This window comes from Thamnophis sirtalis, unplaced genomic scaffold (genome assembly GCF_051295495.1).
Source record: "Thamnophis sirtalis isolate CommonGarterSnake01/CBP01778 unplaced genomic scaffold, rThaSir2_p1.2 scaffold_6, whole genome shotgun sequence".
NCBI lineage: Eukaryota > Metazoa > Chordata > Lepidosauria > Squamata > Natricidae > Thamnophis > Thamnophis sirtalis.
Window position 1 is genome coordinate 77,356,686 of NW_028261386.1, and position 22,023 is coordinate 77,378,708.

The window sequence follows — 22,023 nt, forward strand, 5'->3', positions numbered from 1 at the left end:
TATTTTTCTATTTGCATTTTTACATGCTTTCGAACTGCTAGGTTGGCAAAAGCTGGGACAAGTAATGGGAGCTCACATTACGTGGCACTAGAGACTTGAACTGCCGAACTGCCGACCTTTCTGATCAACAAGCTCAATCAGTCTTAGCTGTGGTATTAGAGATGATACTTTTTATCTGGTGCTGTTCCCCCCCCTGTAGTTTAAAGCTGTTACAGCAATATATTAGGAGGATGAATCCAGAGATTAATGGCAGTGCTGGGTTGTGACACAAATAATTTTTCTCCTTGCTAATTTCAACAAAAGTGTCTTCCTGGTAGGACCAGGATAAGCACCTGAGGTAAATTCTATTCTAAGAATAGAATAACAGATTTGGAAGGGACCTTGGAGGTCTTCTAGACCATTTCAGACAAATGGTTGTCCAACATCTTCTTAAAAACTTCCAGTGTTGGAGCATTTACAACTTCTGGAGTCAAGTTGTTCCACTGATTCATTGTTCTAACTGTCAGGAAATTTCTCCTTAGTTCTAAGTCAGAACTAAGCCAAGGGTGGGATTTGGAAGTTGTCCGAACCAGACATAACATTAGCTACGGGTTCTCACAAACCTGGGCGAACCTGTAGCAGCCCACCCCTAACTATACCTACCAAATTTGGAGATTGGGTGTCAAATGAATTCATTTCATCTGTGTGATTTTTCTCTCTTAAAAAAAAGCTGAAAGAGGCATATTGAACATCTGGTAGGCTTAATATACTTATTTTGACTTTTAACAATCTCTGGGATTGAAGAATGTATCACATGAGACCAATTATAAGCAAATATAAGCCCTTAATGGAATCCAGTCACTCTTTAAAAAAAGGATACAGGAAAGATTCAGAGTTATTAAGTTTTCTTCCTCTGAAATAGGTTACTTGAAAGACCTCAGTTTTACTGCTCAGACCAATAAAATCCAGGATAGTTGGCAAACATGTTCACATCTACAGATATTCTTCTAAATATCAATAGTCTGGCAGTTCTGTATAAAAAACAGCAGACACATATTTTTAAGACTGATATTCTCATTTCTCTCAACTTGATCCAGAAAAAAAAAATAGCCTGGATTGAAGGAACCTTTTACATTCATTTGGAATAACGTATGGGCTGAAATGTCCCAAAAACTGTTTACGAGAGATAGCTTACTAGGTGTAACTCAACTGTTAAGTCTGCATTTAGCTGCTGGGCTGCTGTATTATATTTTTCAGAAAGAGAAAACCAGGCCGCTGTAAATGGACATTTCTTCAAGAAAATAACAAAAGCAGGAGAAAAAGGAGAAAGTTAGGAAAAGGGAGGAGAAAGAGAGAATGGGTGAGATGGGGAAGAGAATGAATAAACTTATGGAAAAGAACAAGATTTTATATACTTTGTTTTTCCATAATGCATGGTGATCAGAACAGAATGGGACACATCCACATAAGAAAGAAAAATAATTATTACTGCTGGAAGCATAAGTTTTTAAAAAATGTCAACTTCTTAGGCATCTTCACACTTTTAGTCAGGGACAAAAAGAAACAATAATATATGTAACATGATTTCCTTTAGAAATAATTAATTTGATCTCCTCTACAGCACTACAACTCAAAAGCAGCAATTCTCCAGCATTCAGTTTTCCCTATGGTCTTTTTTCTCCTTATCCTGCATGCTTTTGCTTTTGTCCTTTGAATCTTTCCTTCCTTAATATCTGTGGAGATTTCTCAGTCATCCAGGTCATAGTTATCCCAAAGGTGCTTTTTCTAGACCTGGACTTTCTGGTATTTCTTTGAAGACGTTTTGCTTCTCATCCAAGAACCTTCTTCAGCTCTGACTGGATGAGCAAAGAAGCTTCTTGGATGAGAAGCGAAACATCTTCAAAGAAAAACAAGAAAGTCCAGTTGCCTTTTGAAATAGGGACTTTGGGACTTTTCCTTCCTTCTTTTCCACATTATCTTCTTTTCCTTAATCCTCCTTGCAAAGCAAGCTTTGGCCTTCCACCACAATTAGATTTTGGCTTTTCTTTTCAGCAGAAGAGAGCAGCATGACTGCATTCCATGTTCCCATCCACCTCATCTCTTCTCCTTCTAACTCAGCCAATTCAGCTACATTTAGAGTTGTTGTTTTTTCTTTTACCATGCAACATTTGAGGCAAATGAGCATGAATAAATGAATGGATGGTATATTTAAAATAAATCTTGGTTCTCATTAGGCTATTTTGGAGAAGAAATAAATTAAAGTTGCTATTAAAATCCAAAAAAGGGTACAAGTTCAAACATCTAGTTACTATGAGTAATTTTTTCTGGATGTTTTATGGGATTCCTTTTAAAATTTCACAATTCAAGTGGTGAATATTGTATTCGAATTGTTACATGTTTTGTTTTGTAGAATAAAACAAATGTAAAAATTACTCTAACTGTAATTAATCTAACTGCAATAATTAAAAATTAACATATAAGAAGAAGTTAACAATTTAAATATCATCAAAAGTTAGGAAATGTGTCAATATGAGTTAGCAATGCAAAGAGAAGCAGATGGAAATAATCTCTAAGTGCCCAGAATTTTTAATAATAGCAATTATTAAACAGATCCAACTCTTACAATTAGTACACAAAAATTTGAAAATGAAGATTTTTTTTTAAAAAAAAAACAAGATTATAAAAGGTTAAGTTCATTTTAAATTTTCTCTTTGATTGTTCTTTTGATTAATTCTACATCCTTGGCCAAATAAATCATTGATACAATTTTGCTACATTTCATGCCATTTTATTCATAATAAATTTGGCTCACTTTGCCAAGTCAAAATATATAATTGGTGTTTTGAAACTTAGCTAATTCAGGTGAAATGAGGCCTCCCTATGCCCCCAGGCTATTAAAACAAAGCTTGATAGAAAGATTGATGGATGACTGAAGATGACACCACCAACCTGTTATGACTGGAAACCCATCCTTAAGCAGTTGTAGCAGCAGCTGCTGCTAAATGTGTATCCTTCAGAATTTCTCAATAAAAACCTGTGTTTTGTTTGATAGTTACAGAGACATCTGATTGTTGAAAAGAACCATATGAGGTAAATGTGAATATGAGCTCCTTTTCATCCCAACAGTAGATTGCAATGAATTCTGAAGGGGAGAATTAGTATGTACTGACAATATTGCAAATCTGGCTACCAGATCTAGGTTGAAAAAAAAACCCCACCAGTTTGATATTAATGTACATATAGGGCGTCAAATGCAGGGACGCGGTGGCTCAGTGGATAAGATTGATTGAGTTTATTGATCAGAAAGGTTGGCAGTTTGGCAGTTCAAATCCCTAGTGCCACGTAATGTGAGCTCCCATTACTTGTCCCAGCTTCTGCCAACCTAGCAGTTCGAAAGCATGTAAAAATGCAAGTAGAAAAATACTTGGTGGAAGGTAACAGTGTTCCATGTGCCTTCGGCGTTTAGTCATGCCGGCCACATGACCACAGAGATGTCATCGGACAGCGCTGGCTCTTTGGCTTTGAAACGGAAATGAGCACCGCCCCTAGAGTTGGGAACAACTAGCACATACAGTATGTGTGAGGGGAACCTTTACTTTACCTTATGGCAGCAAAGATAGAAAACTCTCTTTGCTGCCATCTAATGGCCATGCTGAGTTGTACAACCCAATCTGCTGCCTGCTAACATCAACCATACATCACTCTATTCTCTATTATTTGATTGGCCTCGAGTGTACAGCACACCAAGCTATTGTTGTTTGTTTGCTTTTGAAAACTGAATGACTCAGCAACAGCAAAACAAGACAAACAGAATATTTGTCTGCAGTAACAGTTACAAAATAATGGAAAGTGATAATCTTTCTTTGTTGGTCAGATCCCATCAGAAATGTTGTATCCTATTTGGAAAACACTGGCACAGATAATTTACAGATGGTCAATAAGGATGAGCTGGGAATTAAAAATTATGATTTATGAAGAGAAAGCCAGGGAAGTAGGAGACTTTGGCCTTTAGAAGAGTGGTAGGTTATGATAGTATTCTTCAAGAGTCTAAATTATGTCATACTGTATAAAGAAGCTGATGTCATGCTTGCTATCATTCCTGAGCATATGAAATAATAGATCTAAATTACAGGAAAGAAAATGGCAAAGGAGTGTTTAAAAAAAGGGGGTCTAACAATAACAGTATGACAGAGTCAACAGAGGGGATAGTATCCCTAGAACTAAGGAGGCATTTCCTAACAGAGCAATTAAGCAGTGGAATAATTTGCCTCCAGAAGTTGTGGGAACTCCAACACCAGAGGTTTTTAAGAAGAGCTTGGGCAACCATTTGTCTGAAATAGTATAGTTTCTTGTTTGAGCAGGGGGTTGGACTAGAAGACCTCCAAGCAGTGGTGGGATTCAATTTTTTTTTACTACCAGTGGCTTGGTGGGCGTGGCTTGGTGGACATGGCAGGGGAAGGATACTGTAAAATAGCCATTCCCTCCCAATCAGTTGGGACTCGGGAGGCAGAGAATAGACAGGGGTGAAGCCAGTCAGAGGGGGTATTTACCAGTTATCCAAACTACTCAAAATTTCTGCTACCGATTCTCCAGAACTGGTCAGAACCTGCTGAATACCATCTCTGCCTCCAAGGATCCTTTCAACTATGTTAATCTGTTGTTCTTTTATTAGATATGCCCAAACAAAGACCATTGGACCAGGATTCTTCAATTTGGATTCCTATATGGTGCAGGAGTTTCAACTCAATGCCCCAAATGCCCCTGACCCAAATCTATGAGCCTAAGGAAAAGAAGGAGTTGCTTCACAATGAGAAAAAGTTGGTCTTTTGGCCTGAATAGCACTGAATAATAAAGCAATTTCAGTCTGCCCAAAGAATTCAGATCAGCTGATAAAAGCAAATGGCATTCAGTAGGGATAAAAATCTTCTTCCAGCCAAATATTCCAAAGAACTGCCATGACCCTTGTTGCCCTTACTATTATACAGAATGCCTTGGGTGTGACAGGAATGAAGGACTGGATTCATGCCATGTCAGTATCATTGGATCTGGAGACACCATCAATCACCCAGAGGTTGTATGAGCACTGAGCATGTTATGCTATGCATTTCTGGAATCTAAGTCTGACAAGATGAAGTCTTGCCTGTAGCCACTTTTCTCCATAAAAAGATATGATTTTGTCTTGCCTGAATTATATAGATGCTAAGAAATTTGTTTTTATGTCATTTGCAGTAATTGGATTCAGCCACCTGGTAGTTCTCAGTGTTTGACAGTATTTTGTTATACTTAATTAACCTTTCATCCTCTCTTTCCTTGAGCTATTTCAACACTATGGAGCGATTCTGGGGTTCCAATTTCTATTTTGTATCTGTTGGTCTGTTTATTAAGCAAATTTATACATTTATTTAACAGAACAACTCCAGGCAGCCAACAGAAATATAACGTAAATCATCTTTTCAACTGCATGTTTAAAATTGTTTAATACCTTTTAGTGAAAGATAAGACTAGAAGCCATGTGGTACTTTGGGGGGGGGGGAATCAAGAGCAATAGTAATTCTTATTACACAACTGGAGTCTCAATGGATGGGTAGTATATTAAGAGCCGCGGTGGCGCAGCAGTTAGAATGCAGCACTGCAGGCTACTTCTTCTGCCTGCCAGCTGCCTGCAATTTGGCAATTCAAATCTCACCAGGCTCAAGGTTGACTCAGCCGTCTATCCTTCCGAGGTGGGTAAAATGAGGACCCAGATTGTTGGGGGCAATAAGCTGACTCTGTAAACCACTTAGAGAGGATTGTAAAGCACTGTAAAGTGGCATGTAAGTCTAACTGCTATTGCTATTGCCATTATGCAGGGGAAGTTTCTATTTTCTAGCATCTGATTATTTATTCTGTTTTATTTATATAGAAATTTTATATGGCCACCCATTTTACATAAGAACTCTAGCTAACAACAATCACCATGAAACACTATAATAAAACCTCTACAAACTGAAGTAAAATAATAATACAATAACGGAGGCATCACACAACAGGCTCGCAACACAACACAATCTACAGTACATTTATACTGGATTTATCCAACATCCCAACTTAGCATCTGGGAGATAACTTGTCAAAGTCAATGGGGAAGACAGATTCACTTCACAACTGTATTACTAACTTACCAACTGTAGTGATTTGTTAAATCGAGTGAATGGATGAGACAGACTCGGGCTTAGTGGCAAAACAACAACTCTTTATTAGAACAATTATGTACAATCTAGCACCACTCTGTTTGACAGTTAGCCCTTTTATAGGGAGCTGTCAAACGGCTCGGCCAATTGGCTTCAAGTATTTTCCCGTCGGATTGGAGGACCTTGGTGGAACCTAGCATTCTGGCTGTCAGTATGTAACATGATTCACTTAACAAATGTGGCAAGAAAGGTCATAAAACTCACTTAACAATTGTCTTGCTTAACAATGTATACTTTGGGCTTAATTGTGATAATAATTTGAGGATTACCTGTATGTAGGCAAAACATATACAAAAGCTGCAGGGCTTTGTTCATACAGTTACAGACACCATCTGGATTTCTTTGACACCTTCTTCCCCTGCAGATGCTCCTACTTGTGAATTTATGTTGGGATTTTGTTAATGTATTTCATTGGTTGAGCAAAAGAACTCTGAAAGGTATCTCTCACTCACCCATGGCAATGGAGGTCAGCAAAGAGGCACAGCTGCTGGGATCTGGGCTGCCTTCTCATCTTCATTATGTGACAAGAATCTGGAACCTCGTACAGTCTTGGCTTACCACCCCATTCATTTTTGTTTTACGGTCAGTATTCTGTCTTTGTGGATAAAAATATTTACAACTGGACACTCATCCATTTTTATAAATGGTTGGCTTGTCCCTACTGTAAGGAAGAATGCATTTCTTGCCAATAATCGCTAGTTTCATGAAGAGAGTTCCTTGGCCACTGGCATGAAATAGCTTCAAAACAATGGACTTTTAGTAACTTAATACATTCCTTTGTTCACATTGGCAGCGTCCCATTATTCCCAACACTTTGTGTTATTTCTGCCTAGCTACAGGATGCCAGATGTTTATTTCCTAATCACATAGAGAACTTGTGCAAGTAGTGATAACATTACGTTTTGAAACATGAACTCCTGAGAATTTAACCTTATATTCTTGGTCTAGAAGATAAGGAACATGATTAGGTTTTAATCATTGTTTCTTGGGCTTCAGCGATAGACTTAATTGACTATATCAATTTCCTACCATCTTTTCACATACTTCCATGAGTTAATTAATACCTTTTTTTTACATTTTTTAGAATTGACATGCATCCGTTGAATAGAGGTTTGCTTTGTAAGAGCATGTACATTAATTCTTTTATGTACATTAATTCTTTTATATATCTTATCGATCTAGTTAACCATCCAATTGCACAAGCACCAATCTTCAATTCCCCCAACCCCCATTTCTCATATTTGTCCAGGGACACTCAAAGACAGGATGCTATAAACTGGCTGTCTCTAGATCTGTGGGGAAAAATACTTTTAAAACAAAGCTGCTGGATTGATGCCTTTGGGCACTGAAAATATGCCAGACTTGTGCAATTTTTAGGTATGTCAACAAAATCATACTTCAGAGACTTTATTTATGTGAGAACTATGCATTTATGGTGCATACTTGTCCCACAAAAATCCTTGTTCAAAGGAACATCTTGTAGCATTCAGTGCCTGAATTAATATGAACTCTACCCATGATTATGTACCTCTATGTAAATAACTATTCAAGCATGTTTGTTGATCACTGCTGTCAAAAAGTTTAGATTAAGTTTTTAAAATGTGTCTGTAAATTATGCACATGATTGTCTCATTTAATATGCTCAATAAACACTGTAAGTTCATTGGATGTACAGAATAAAGAAGATTTACTGTATTTGTTGATTTGTTCTATACAGGTACTCCTCAACTTACAATCACAATTGAGTGCAAAATTTATGTTGTTAAGTCGGAGATTTGTTAAGTGACCTTTGCCCCATTTTACAACTTTTCTTGCCACATTTGTTAAGCGAATCACTGCAGTTGTTAAATTAATAACATGGTTGTTAAGTGAATCTGGTTTCCCCATTGATTTTGCTTGTCAGGTCTCAAAAGGCGATCCCATGATCCCTGTACACCGCAATCGTTATAAATGTGAGTCAGTTATTAAGCATCCAAATGTAAATCACATGACTATGAGAATGTTACAACAGTTGTGTGAAAAATGGTCTTGTCATTTTTTTCAGTGTTGTTGTAACTTTGAAAGGTCACTAAAATGAACTGTTGTAAGTTGAGGACTACCTGTACTCTCATTTTTTTGGCCTTCATTCCACAACAATAGTTGTTTATAAGATGTAAGTAGGTGAGAAATGGTAATGTTTTGAATGAATGCTATAATTCATTTTCCTTAGTTCATCATTAGTTCCTCCATGATTAGCAAAAATTATTGCAGACTGACAGTTAGACTGTTTAGTCATTTTGTTTATTTTCTGTGAAAGATCTGATATATATATATATATATATATATATATATATATATATATATATTTGGTAGCAATATGGCCAGAAATTTTTTTTGCTTGAGATTATTTTATCTGGAATTCAATTTACCCTATTTCATCGTTTCTCAGCACTTTCCCTCATAAATAAGCAATTAAACTCTCCTTGATGTTCTCTTTAGGCTATGTGTTAGGGCAGGTGAGCAATATAAAAACAGCAGTCATAAATATACCCATCATAACCCAATATAATGCCCCTAAAAAAACACCAATTAAAATAATCTTGAAATTTAAAAATCTCAACACATTCCCCAAATTTGTAAGATTTTGTAAAGTTTATTATTATAAAGTTGTTGTCATTGTTGTTGTTATTGTGTGGTTAATCTTTGGTGAGATTCACAGCCTTTGGGGCTGGTTGGTAGCTCAACAGCTCGAGTCCTAACCAAGGACCTAGGAACTATTAAGGTAACATCGGAGGATATAAGCTGTTCCAAGTAGGGTGGTTTTTTGTAGAATCAGAATGTTCAAGTCTGATAAATTTAAAATTTCCAAATAGCGAGGTAGCCCTTTAGGTATTGCTCCAAGGGCTCCAATTACAATCGGGACAACATACGATTTCTTTTTCCACAGTTGCTCAACTTCAATTTGCAAGTCCCGGTACTTTGTGATTTTTTCTTGCTGTTTATCTTCAATTCGTGCATCTCCAGGTATTGCAATGTCAATGAACCATACTTTTTTCTTTTCAACTATTGTTATGTCAGGTGTGTTGTGGGCCAAGTGCCTGTCAGTCTGAATATTGAAGTCCCACAAGATCTTGACTTTCTCATTCTCTAAAACCTTCTGAACCTGATGTTCCCAGTGGTTTTTGCTGCACTCAAATCCAAACTTTTGGCACAATTTCCAGTGAATGATCTTAGCAACACGGTCATGGCGTTGTAGGTAGTCAGTTTGTGAAATTTTGCTGCACCCACTGATCAAGTGGTCGATTGTCTCGTATTTCTCATTACAGAGGCGACATTTGCTGTTGGTGGTAGCATGTTGAATTTTTGCCTTCATGCAGTTTGTGGCTAAGGCTTGTTCTTGAGCTGCCAAAATAAAGCCTTCTATTTCTTTTTTCAGTGCTCCTGATCTTAACCAGTTCCAAGTTAGCTTTTGGTCAGCTTTGCCTTCAATATTTTTCAAGCATTGGCTATGCATAGCTTTGTTTTTCCAATTTTCAGCTCACTTCTCAATTACCTTTTTCTTATATTCAGCTTTTGACTTAGTTGTCTTTAAAAGGCCTCCTTTATTTACTTCCTTAATCATTGGTTCTTCACTTTTCTGGATGTAATCATTCAAGCTGTGTTTTTCTTCTTCCACAGTCTGTTTTACTTGTAGGAGTCCTCAACCACCCTCTGCTCTTGGTAGATATAATCGGTCAACATCACTTTTAGGGTTCAAAGCATGATTCATTGTCATAAGCTTTCTTGTTTTTCTGTCCAAATTGTCCACCTCCATCTGGGTCGAGTCAATTATTCCTGCAGAGTATCGAATCACAGGTATAGCCCAGGTATTTATAGCTTTTATGATGTTTTCTCCACTCAATTTGGACTTTAATATCTTGCGAATTCGTCGAATGTACTTGGCTGAAGTTAATTCCTTGACTTTATTATGCAGTAAGAGGCCTCTAAAATCCCCAAGTACTTGTAGTCTTCTTCTGGTTTTACTGCCTTTATCATTTCTTCATTCTCAAGTTCTATTCCATCATCTTCTATGACCTTGCCTGCTTTGGTTGCCATTGTTGCACATTTGTCAATTCCAAACTGCATACCAATGTCTTGGCTAAATTCTTTTGTGCTTTCAATTAATAAATTCAGTTCAGCTTTTGTTTTACCAAACAGCTTCAAATCATCCATATACACCAAGTGTGAAATTTCCAGTCCTTTCTTTGCAAGTTCGTATCCATAGTTCATCTTCTTCAAAATGATTGTCAGTGGTAGCATTGAGAGTATAAAAAGTAGGGGTGAAAGGGAATCTCCCTGGAAAATGCCTCGTTTAATTTCAACTTTACCCAGTACTTCTTCATTAGCTATAAGCTTCATTTTCCAGAGGTTCATTGAAGTTTTCATGAATTTTTGTATGTTGCTGCTCATGCCAAAGATTTTCAGGCATTTCTTGATCCAGCTATGGGGAACTGAATCAAATGCTTTCTTATAGTCTATCCAAGCCATGAACAGGTTGGTTCGTCTTTTCTTTGAATTCTTTAGGATTAGTTTGTCAATCAGCAGTTGGTCCTTTGTTCCTCTTGAATTTTTGCAGCATCCTTTCTGTTCTACAGGAAGCAAGTTATTTCTTTCCAAGTATCCATAAATTTGATTTGCAATGATACGAGTAAGGAGCTTGTATGTTGTTGGCAAACAGTTGATTGGCCTATAGTTTTCAGGATCCTTTCCTTTTTCTTTATCTTTTTGGATCAAAAATGTCCTTCCAATTGTCATCCATTCATCATTTTCAGGTGTTTTTAAGATCTGGGTCATTTGGGCTGCCAATCTTTTGTGCACACTTGTAAGTGCCTTTAACCAGAAGCCATGTTGTTGTTGTTGTTGTTGTTGTTGTTATTGTTATTATATACACAAGCTTTCAGAGGTTACACATGAATGTTGGTTTTTTTTAGACTTAGACCAAAGAAAATACAATAGATATCTTTATAAAACTGGCTTTGGTGCCTTGCCAATTTGTTGAACAAAACAGATTATGAAATATACAGTTTCTGACCATCCCTTTCAACAAACCCACCATGGACCTCTGCGTTGTCTACATCCTCTTCATTTTTCTCTAAAGAGGGGGAGAAGAAAGCAGGGAATGTGAATGGGAAGAAAATCTATATCACGCCTAGCATGCTGTCTTATTTCTGCAAGTTAAACTTTCAGCATCACTCTTCAAATGTTAACAGAATTTGCCTCCTCTCTTAATTTTCATTTGAAAGTTGTTTTCTTTCTCCTGCAGGATAAAAATGAAGTGAACTACGTCAAAAGGACATTCCTGCCAAAGACCTCCCACTCTGCTAAAACATGGACAAGGGGTGTCTATTTGTAGAGTTTCTACAAGAGACATTGGGAAACACAAACCTTTGGATTGTCAGTGGTCGACTAATCCTGGCTGTAACTGACCATGAAGCACTTACCAGAATGGTTTGTCTAAGTGATGAATTTCCTATAGCATTGGCCTGGGTACACATATACCTTGAAGTCCTTTACTGGCACCAAGTCCTTTGAAAGACGGTTTCCAACATAATCTGACTCTTCAGGGCCACATGCAGGGATGGGCTGCTGAGCTAAGATTCTGTGCAGTTTGGAGAATCCCCAAATCCCATTCCTGGCTGCCCCCACCTGTCCTGCCCCTCTCCTCCTGGGAGTCCCCACACGACCCATTTTGGATGCAGGTAAGTGCAGGAGGTGCACGGAGGCTCAGGGAAGGTGAAAAACTGGCCTTCCAAAAGTTCAGGAGCTCGTTTCTGGCCTCCAAAGGGCCTCCAGACTCTGGGGAGGCTGTTTTCACCCTCCTGGAGGCTTGAGGAAAGCCTCTGAAACCCGGAGAGGGCAAAAATACCCCCCCACCATAGTTCAGGAGGCCGATTAGCCACATCCATCATGGCCGCACCCACCCAGCAATGTTTATGTTTGTTTATGTTTATTAGGATTTGTATGCTGCCCACTCTTGAGAGACTCAGGGCGGCTTACAGATAATAGCAGCAATAGCAGTAGACTTATATACCGCTTCATAGGCCTTTCAGGCCTCTCTAAGCGGTTTACAGAGAGTCAGCATATTGCCCCCAACAATCTGGGTCCTCATTTTACCCACCTCGGAAGGATGGAAGGCTGAGTCAACCCTGAGCCGGTGAGATTTGAACCGCTGACCTGCTGATCTAGCAGTAGCCTGCAGTGCTGCATTTAACCACTGCGCCACCTTGGCTCAGATAAAGCAGGGAGGGGGAACATATAAAAATTAAAAAGCACAAACAATTAAAATCGCACAACATTCATATAACTTAAAGTGGGGCTGGATAAATCAACAGCCCCAGGCCTGCTGGAACAGCCAGGTCTTAATCGCTTTGCGGAAGGCCGGGAGAGTAGTAAGGGTCCGGATCTCCACGGGGAGATCGTTCCATAGGGCCGGAGCAGCTACAGAGAAGGCTCTCCCCCGGGGAGTCGCCAGCCGACATTGACCGGCAGATGGAATCCGGAGGAGGCCTAATCTGTGCGATCTTATAGGTCTCTGGGAGGTAAATGGCAGGAGGCGGTCTCTCAGGTAGCCAGATCCTAAACCATGTAGGGTTTTAAAAGTAATGACTAGCACCTTGAAACGTGTCCGGAGACCAATAGGAAGCCAGTGCAGCTCGCGGAGGACAGGTGTAATGTGGGTGTACCTAGGTACCAGAGGTGGGTTCCTACCAGTTCGCACCTATTCGGTAGAACCGGTTCATCAAATCTACCGAACCGGTTAGAAGAGGTTCCACCAGTGGACCCGGAAAGCAGGCCACACCTACAGAAGAGGTTCCAAAACTTTTTGAAACCCACCACTGATCCTTGGATATGATTATTCTACACTATTTATAAAATTCAGTGCCTCTGTGAAAGGTAAGGATGACTACTGCGTTTGTGGTGCAATCAGAACATTGCTTGTGTTGAAGTTGTTTTAACGCAAACCAAAGATGCCTTTTAAAAAACAAGTTTACATCATATTCTTATGCATGCCAGTGCTGTGTGTGAGGTAATTTAAGGTGGTTCTGACAAGTATTGTCGGCATCTTCATATCCGGTCATATGGGCAGCAAGCCACTCCCATCCGGTCACATGGGCAGCAAGCCACTCCCACAAAGGAGGCCACACCCACAGAGTAGGTTCAAACAATTTTTGAAACCCACCACTGCTAGGTACCCCCACTATCGTTCAAACGACTGCATTCTGGACTAACTGAAATCTTTGAACACTCTTCAAGGGCAGCCCCATGTAGAGCGCATTACAGTAATCCAGTCTTGAGGTGACGAGGGCGTGAGTGACCATCTGAAGGGCCTCCCGGTCCAGATAGGGTCGCAACTGGTGTACCAGGCAAACCTGGGCAAAGGCCCCCCCTTGTCACAGCCGGCAAGTGATGTTCTAACGTCAGCTGTGGGTCCAGGAGGACTCCCAAATTGCGAACCCTCTCTGAGGGGCGTATAGTTTCACCCCCCAGACTAAGAGATGGAATAACTGGACCATCCTTGGGAGGGAGCATCAATAGCCACTCGGTCTTGTCGGGATTGAGTGCAATCGGGGCAGAGAACTCCTTGCTAAAATTTTTGAAGCCCAACCTGGCCACGTGGATGGGTTTGGCCCCCATAGTCTACCCAAAAGTCACTAAATTGTAATGTTAATGTGTGACAGAAGGAGATGGTGACAAAATACATGGCCACTGAGGAAACATAGTCAATTGATTTAACTTTCCTAATCACTTTATTTCCCTGGAAAAAAATAAAGAAAATGAAAGCAAATTTAGATTTTATCCTGATCAAATCTAGATCTGGCATTCTTTCTAGAAAAACTATGTATGCTGGCCCCTTTGATCAATCTCAAACACTTTGTCCTTTTTTGCTCTTATAGTTTGAACTTTGTGCTTAAGAATAGAAGCCAGTCTTATTCTGATCAATCAGGAGGCCCTCTCATCAGTTGTTTTATTAGTTTTGTAGCTTCCTTTTCTCCTCTATTTCCTGTTCTCTCCTTTCTATTGATATTTATGCTGTTGACCCTCAATAGACGATAAACCATAAATGGCCCTCCAGCTGTTAGTGAACCACAGTTTCCAGCAACCCAGCCAGCATGATAGACATAGAGACTATCAGCAACATCTGGAAGGTGGAAGATTTCATCCCAGTAAACTTTCATCAACATAGACATGTGGCTTTTTTTGCTGAACTTAATCTTAGAAGCAGTATATAAAGTGATGGAAATATACAAATACCGTATTTTTCGGAGTATAAGATGAACCTTTTTCCCTCAAAAAAGAGGGTGAAAATCTGGGTGCGTCTTATACACTGAATACAGCATTTTTTGTCTCATGAAACCCTGCCCCCTTTGCAAAAATAGCTATGCATAGCCTTTAGGAGGCTTCCAGAGTGCTCCTGAGGGCTGGGGAAGGCATAAAGGAGCAAAAAATGGGCCATTTTTTGCTTGTTTTTGCCCCCCTAGCCCCCAGAAGCACTCTATAAGCCTCCTAAAGGCTATGCATGCCCTCTTTTTTTGACAAAAAACGGGCCCTTTTTGGGAGGTCTGCAGAGTGCAAAAACTTTTTTAAAAATTTGACTCTTCAAAATCTTGGTGCGTCTTATACTCCGGTGCATCTTATACTCTGAAAAATCCAGTGCTTGCAATGCACGCTATCTCTCCATATGCTTTCTCTCCTTGCTCTACACATACATGCATATCAGAGACAGAGTCAGCCAGACATTTGGATCATTATTTAAGGTCTTCTTCTTCTTGATTCCACAACATCTGAGGACCTGGAGACATATAGAAGATTCTAAGTCTTTTCAATTATGGACCAACATTAACTGGTGGTCCATTGCTATGTTTTTCTGGCCCCTATTGTACCTTATTTTTGAGGAAAAACTTTGAGGAGAGCAGAAAGTTGACGGATTTGTTATTTCCATTTTTTTTATACCAACTGCATTTTCAATCATATTATGTACTGACTAGCCCCGTGATGGCGAACCTATGACATGTGCCATAGGTGGCACGCAGAGCCCTCTCTCTGGGCACATGCACCATCGCCGGCTGCTTTTCTGGTTTCTGGCACGCTTACCAGCTGATCTTTGCCTATGCCAGAGCCCAGGCAACCCAAAGACCAGCTGGCCAGTTTGCATGCCGGCCATCTGGTCTTTGAGTTTCCAGTGCTGCAGTATGTGCAAAGACCAGCTGGCATGCGCACCGGAAACCAGAAGAGCAGCTGGCCAGTATGTGCGTGCCCACTGGCCAGCTGGTCTTCGAGCTTCTGGGGCTCTGGCGTGCATGCACTCTCGTTTGGGCACTTGGTGCCGAAAAGGTTCACCATCATTGAACTAGCCTGTTGCTTGCTGAAGTACGATACTTCATTATACCATTATTATACACCCTGAAATGATAACATTGAAATATAGCAGGTCCTGTACTCCCAGTTTCATCATTTGGGGCTAACTTTATTTATATTAGGAATGAATACATTCAAGCACTATATCCAACACAGCTTAGGAAATGGAATACTGTTCTTCAGTTGCATGAGGAAGATTTGATGTAATGTCCTAACAGTAGGAAATGGCCTCAGTAATCCATGACTTTAAAACATGTGGACTTCACCTCCCAGAATTTCACAGCAAACAGTTTGGCAGCATTCTGGTAATTGAAGTACACACAACTTAAAGTTGCTGAAGTTGAGAAACATTTTTTCTAGTGACTTCCCTTTTCTGGGTGTGCAAGCAGAAGATACACAGGAATTATTCTGAATTCCTGCACTGAACAGGGTTGATCACCTAAGTGGTTATTTCAAACTCTATGGTTCCAGAAAAGTAAAATAATAACTCCTCAAAAGCCAGAGATGGACCTATGTGGAGTTTCATTGCAGGATTCTTGGGCTACGTTATCATTTTAAACAGTGAAAGCATCTGAGAGCAGGATAAGAACTAATCTATGAAAATGTCATGAAAGAGATATCGAACCTGGAACTAAGGAAAATCTTCTTGAGAATGAGAACAATTAATCAGTGGAACGGGTTGCTTTCAGAAGTTATAGGTACTCCATCACTGGAGGTTTTAAAGAAGATACTGGACAGCCCTTTGTCCAGAGTGGTATACTATGGTCTCCTGCTTGAGCAGATGGTTGGACTAGAAGACTCCAAGTTCTTTTCAAAACCTATTATTCTCTTATATGTTCTATAACATATGTTATATGTTCTATAACATCTATTTACTAATCTAATCAACATCCATTGACTAATCTAGTACTAGGTCCATCCAAATGAAAAGATTGTTTCTTTTAAATGCCATTACATTAAATATCACCAGCGGTATATTTCCATATTTTGGGCCGAATCAACTCAGTTTTATTTCTAATCTGAAGTGTTTTAACGTGGCAAAGACATTAGCCTGCTAAATCAAGCTTCTGAGAAAAGGCATGATGTGGCTTGGAAATCTGGACTTCTTTCTATTTATCTGTGTGGACGGTTTCCATCCTCTCTCAATTCTGGACAGATGAAATTCAATATTTATATAAGGCAACAGGCAAAGGTTGACAGGAGATCATAAAGATACACCATTGCATCTCTGAGTGCAGAGCATGATTAATAGTAAACCTGAACATTAATTATATTTAATTATTTGTCCCATGAAATTAATTTTTAAATGTGGTTCGGTTTTACCACAGAGCATTTCATATTAATTATTTTTATTTCAGATCTTAGTTTTGTAGCAATTTCTTAAAGCTGTATCTCAGCTGATAAGTTGCTAGCCCCCTTTTTTAAATACCCTGAAAAGTTTTAAGTGGCTGAGTTACAAAAACAGCTGGAAATATGAGCTCATAATAACCATGCTGGGAGGCCTTTCACTAGAGGAACACACAGAAAGTATTTGGGCTCCATCAAAACAACTTTGGCTTTCCAACTTTCCTATAGTCTAATCTATCTGGTACGATGTAACCTCCTCCCACCCCCAGCCTATTTTTGCATTCAAAGGCTGGCAACAAAAATAAAACATTTCCTTTGCTTTTGTGAGATGATTTTTATAATGTTACATCATTGTGTAGTTAGGTCCAATTTCCTCAAGTTTTTATGTATTTATTAATTCATTTATTCGATCATTTTCAATGCCACTTGACTCCAGGCTGACTCTGGATGGATCACAATAGGATAAAATGATGGTTTTTTTTATTACTAAAGAACCCATATAGCAAGCTTAATAGTTGTGCTTTGGTCTTTCTTGTTAGATATTATTTCATTAAGGTATATTAGATTTTGGATCAATGGCATTGATGGACATGGAAAACAAGCCTATCATGAGGAGCATCCTAGACCACTCAGATAATTTTATCTCCAATGCAGTGGTGGGTTCTGAATCCCATTCCAACCAGTATGGTTGGAACGGACCCGGTGTAGCCCACATGGACGCACACGGCATGCGCATGCTTCGTACCTGCTGCCAGTGATGCCTCTGCAAGCCTCCGTGATGCTCCAGCTGCTCAGCGGAGCTTTGCCCAGGTGCTGTACGTGCCATGTACATGCACAGAAGCGCCAAAGGCTTTAAAGGACAGGTAAAGAGCTCCGGTGGGCGGGTGGGCCCTCCGGAGCATCGTTCCGGAATGGTACCTGGTGCTCCGGGCAGGCTCTGGTACGCCTGTACCAGGGCGTACCACTTGCAACCCACCACTGCTCCAATGGTATTAAAAGATTTTTAAAATAGGCTATTGAGAAGTCAATATGCTGTTTCATTTAGCCCTGGGCATCTGAGGAGTCCTGTTGCTTTCAACAAAATGACAAGAGAAGGATTGCGTCATGTCACAGGTCATGTTATAAGGATTGAATTTAATATCAGCACTGTTGATCAGCATAGTGAACATGCACAACTTTTGAAAAGATGGATCCAATTTCCATCTCCATGCTGTTTTTCTTTTTCAAGGTTTTTTATTTGTTATATCTGTTAGGTAAGCACCCTGTTGGGAGAGCGAGTAAGTTCAGCGAACCATTGTGAGAGTTGTGTTGGAGAACACACAAACCAGCATACAGAGACACTGCAGTTTAAATAGGCTTTTACTTTCGTGGAAATAGAGGTATCAGAGTCCATCAAACAGTCCAAGTCATACACGGATAATTCAGTCAGTCATCAATGTCTTTCAGTTAAGGGATAATCCAAATAACATAGTCAAATATCATATAATCAGTTCAGTACATAAAGTTTGCTAGTAGTTGCAAAACTTACAATAGCTCACGGCACTTTCTAACAGCCAGCTTCCAAAAACACTCAGATCAGATCAGCTCAGCATCTAACGAACAGAGAGCTAACAGTCATTCTGGCTCCCTCTTATGGCCGATTGAGGAAAACAGCAACCAATTACATTTTACAGTATGATTTTAAAAAACAGGTATACCATTGTTACATGGTTTATATATTGCCAACCCAACCATTAGAATTATATTACTAACAATATCTTTTTTTTACATCTTCATGCTGTTTGAAGGCATATTGCCAAGGAGTAAAAATGGAATTGTTCGTGTGTTTAATCTGGCACTTTATTCTGCTTTGACACTCTAAAATGGAATAATTAACCAGTTTTTCTTTCTTGTATTACTATACTGGGGAAGCTAATAACTTATTGATGTCAACAAGTAACGTGTTCTGGATATTAGCAACTCAGCATGTATTCCTCATGACTTGAAGAATGAAAATACTGTTTCTTTCAAAAGAATCCTAATTGAAACAAGCTGCAAAGTTTATGGTAGGGGCACAATGGTTTAGTGACTAAGACACTGAGCTTGTTGATCAGAAAGCCTGGCAGTTCAAATCCCTAGTGCCGCATAAGGGAGTGGGCTCCCGTTACTTGTCCCAGCTTCTGCCAACCTAGCAGTTCAAAAGCACGTAAGAATGCAAGTAGAAAAAATAGGGACCACCTTTGGTGGGAAGGTGTGTTCCGTGCACCTTCAGTGTTTAGTCATGCTAGCTACATGACCACAGAGATGTCTTTGGACAGCACTGGCTCTTCGACTTTGAAATGGAGATGAGCACTGTCCTCTAGAGTCGGGACCGACTATCACATATGTGTGAGGGGAACCTTTACCTTTACCTTTACAAAGTTTATCTTTGCTCAGCAAGAGTTTCTAATGAACACTCTTATCTAAATCATGTCTAAATCATATGCTAGTTATTTTAATAACTAGTTTCTACTTAGAAAACAGCTTATAGAATAGGAGGAAACTTTTAAGTGTTTAGCATTGTGCCTTTATATGTCTTAATTGTGATTTTTCTGTTTTCTTTTTAAATAAATGGTGATGCTTCTCTGCTTTTGTCCCTGTTTGGGGAAGAAGAAATAAGGAATGCCGACAATTGTAGTTCAATAATTTCTGGAGGATCCCACTTTCTATTCTCAATAATGCTATTTTGCCAGAATGGTACTTCAGACTTTCAAACACTTATTTCTGAGAATATATCCCTTTCGCAGGGCTTATTTTCATGTGGATGTGCATTAGATTGTTCTGTTACTTTCAAAACTCCTTCCATACCATATTATCTCCAAATCCACATTCAAATCTTTGATGCTCCATTTCATGGCATTGCAGATAAAAATCCATACTTGGAAGTAGACTCTTTAGCACCTTTACAATAACCTTGAAGTCTTTATTTTCAATCAGCCTTCGTGGTAAGAGGAGAAATAGGCAACTCCCAAGTCTCATTAACTCTTAGACCTAAACCATGTCACAAAGGCAATATGTAGTGATCATGCAATCATTGGCAGGTGCTTCATGGACATCTGGGCTTTAAATCCAGGAGCAATCCAGCTATCTTCATTCAATGAGAACAGCGGTAGATTGAAAAAAAAGATTCTGCTAATGTTTTAACCATTCTTAGCTCCAGTCAGAGCATCTGGAAATATGAGCAATGGAATAGACACATCTCAGACTAGCTGTCATTGATGATGAAAAGGGCTATAGCTGTCTCCCTGGTCAGAAAACATTGCTGTCAGGCATGCCTCCCTCCATAACCAAGAAAGAAAACTCACAACTCCATTGCTTGTGGAATTAAAATACTTTTACTGGTTATGAAAAGATGGCAGCGAATGTAAAGCAAGATCTATGTCAGAAAAGCAAATACATATCAAATGATAACCCAGCCCCCTCCCTCCAACGACCCCACTCCAGTGTCCAATCTGCAACTCCCTTAGGCGTCATGTGGGGTGCATCTCCAAAAGGCATCATCATGTTGGTATGCAGGACGGTTAGCCTTGACCAACTCCAAACACCGGCCACCCTGTAAGTCTGTTCATTCACGCAAGAATACAAGACAAATAACCACATCTACAAAGTAATCAGATGGCTTTGGAATTTAAGGTAAGATAAGTTTAAGGCAGTCCAAGATAGGTGATCTGAATTTGGTGTGCCCGGGGCACAGCCTGATTTCCTTATTAAAAGATGAAGATGAAATGAAGTGAAAACCACAGAGGAATGTTGAGTTCAGTTTAACAGCCTGAGCTAAAATGTCTTTAATTCATCACTAGCACTGATGGTGTAGTTTGAATAATAAAATGTCTGCAAGAAAACAACCAATCTCAGAATGTATCAAGGACCCCTCATTTCAACCCTCAAATATTCTCCTTTATTGGTAAAATGTCTTTCCTTGGAAGTAAGATTTATTGACTTCATCAAGATTGTTGAATATGGTAATGAGGAGGGAACCCTTGGGCATAGGTTTCCCTCTGGTTTGCCTAACTGGCATGAAGTTGCAAGTTTGAAGGGATTGGTTTGCGCAGCTGGCGGGAACATTCAAGGTCTCTCAGTGGCCGAGCTGTGGCAGACAGGTCCCTTTAAAATAGGGAGCTGCTAGACAGCCCTGGCACTTGTATATATGCATGTAATCAATAAACAGCTGTTGCACTAGCCAGGAGTCTTGTCTCTTCAAGCTTTCCACACACAACAAAGATGTATTTTTTTTATTAGTGGGCTTAGACATTTTTCAATATTTTTTTCAGTGCAGTATTTCTCATTCATGGTAAGTGGCCCATACAAGAAAATGGATGTGACATTGCTTGAAGACATTGCTAAGTCAAAATCAGCTAGTCAATTCTGTCACTTAGGATTAAATGTTTACCTTGCAAACCAACTAATTTCCATCACTAGAAGGGAGAATTGAAAGACATCTGATAAGAAGTAGGTTATTCAAATATATCTGGTACAAACAATGAATGACTGTCAAAAATTCTACACGGTATGAGGCAGGTCATGTAAATAGTGAGCTTAAGAAAGAATTAGGGTGTTGGGTCATATAATTTTTCATATAGAATAAAGGCTTAACCACATGTTGAGACTCATCTATGAGCCCCAGAATTGAGTGCTATGTCCAGCCAGCTCCTATAGGCAAATAACCAATTCTCCCTATATACAATAAAATCTATTTCTTTTCTTCTTATACACATCTCAGGTTTTGGAATAATCTGAATTGGGTGGGAATTCTTTTGCTTAAAATTTTCCACCCTTTAAGTTTATTATGCATATGAATCCACTATAGTGTAGTTGAAAAGACACAACATATATATAGGTAGAGAATGGATGAAGAATTCTATTCTATTCTATTCTATCCTATCCTATCCTATCCTATCCTATCCTATCCTATCCTATCCTATCCTATCCTATCCTACCCTACCCTACCCTACCCTACCCTATCCTATTCCTACTCTACTCTACTCTACTCTACTCTACTCTACTCTACTCTATTCATAATTTATTCTATTCTATTCTATGAAGCCCTGTGCCTTTCTAAACTTAATAAAAGTTT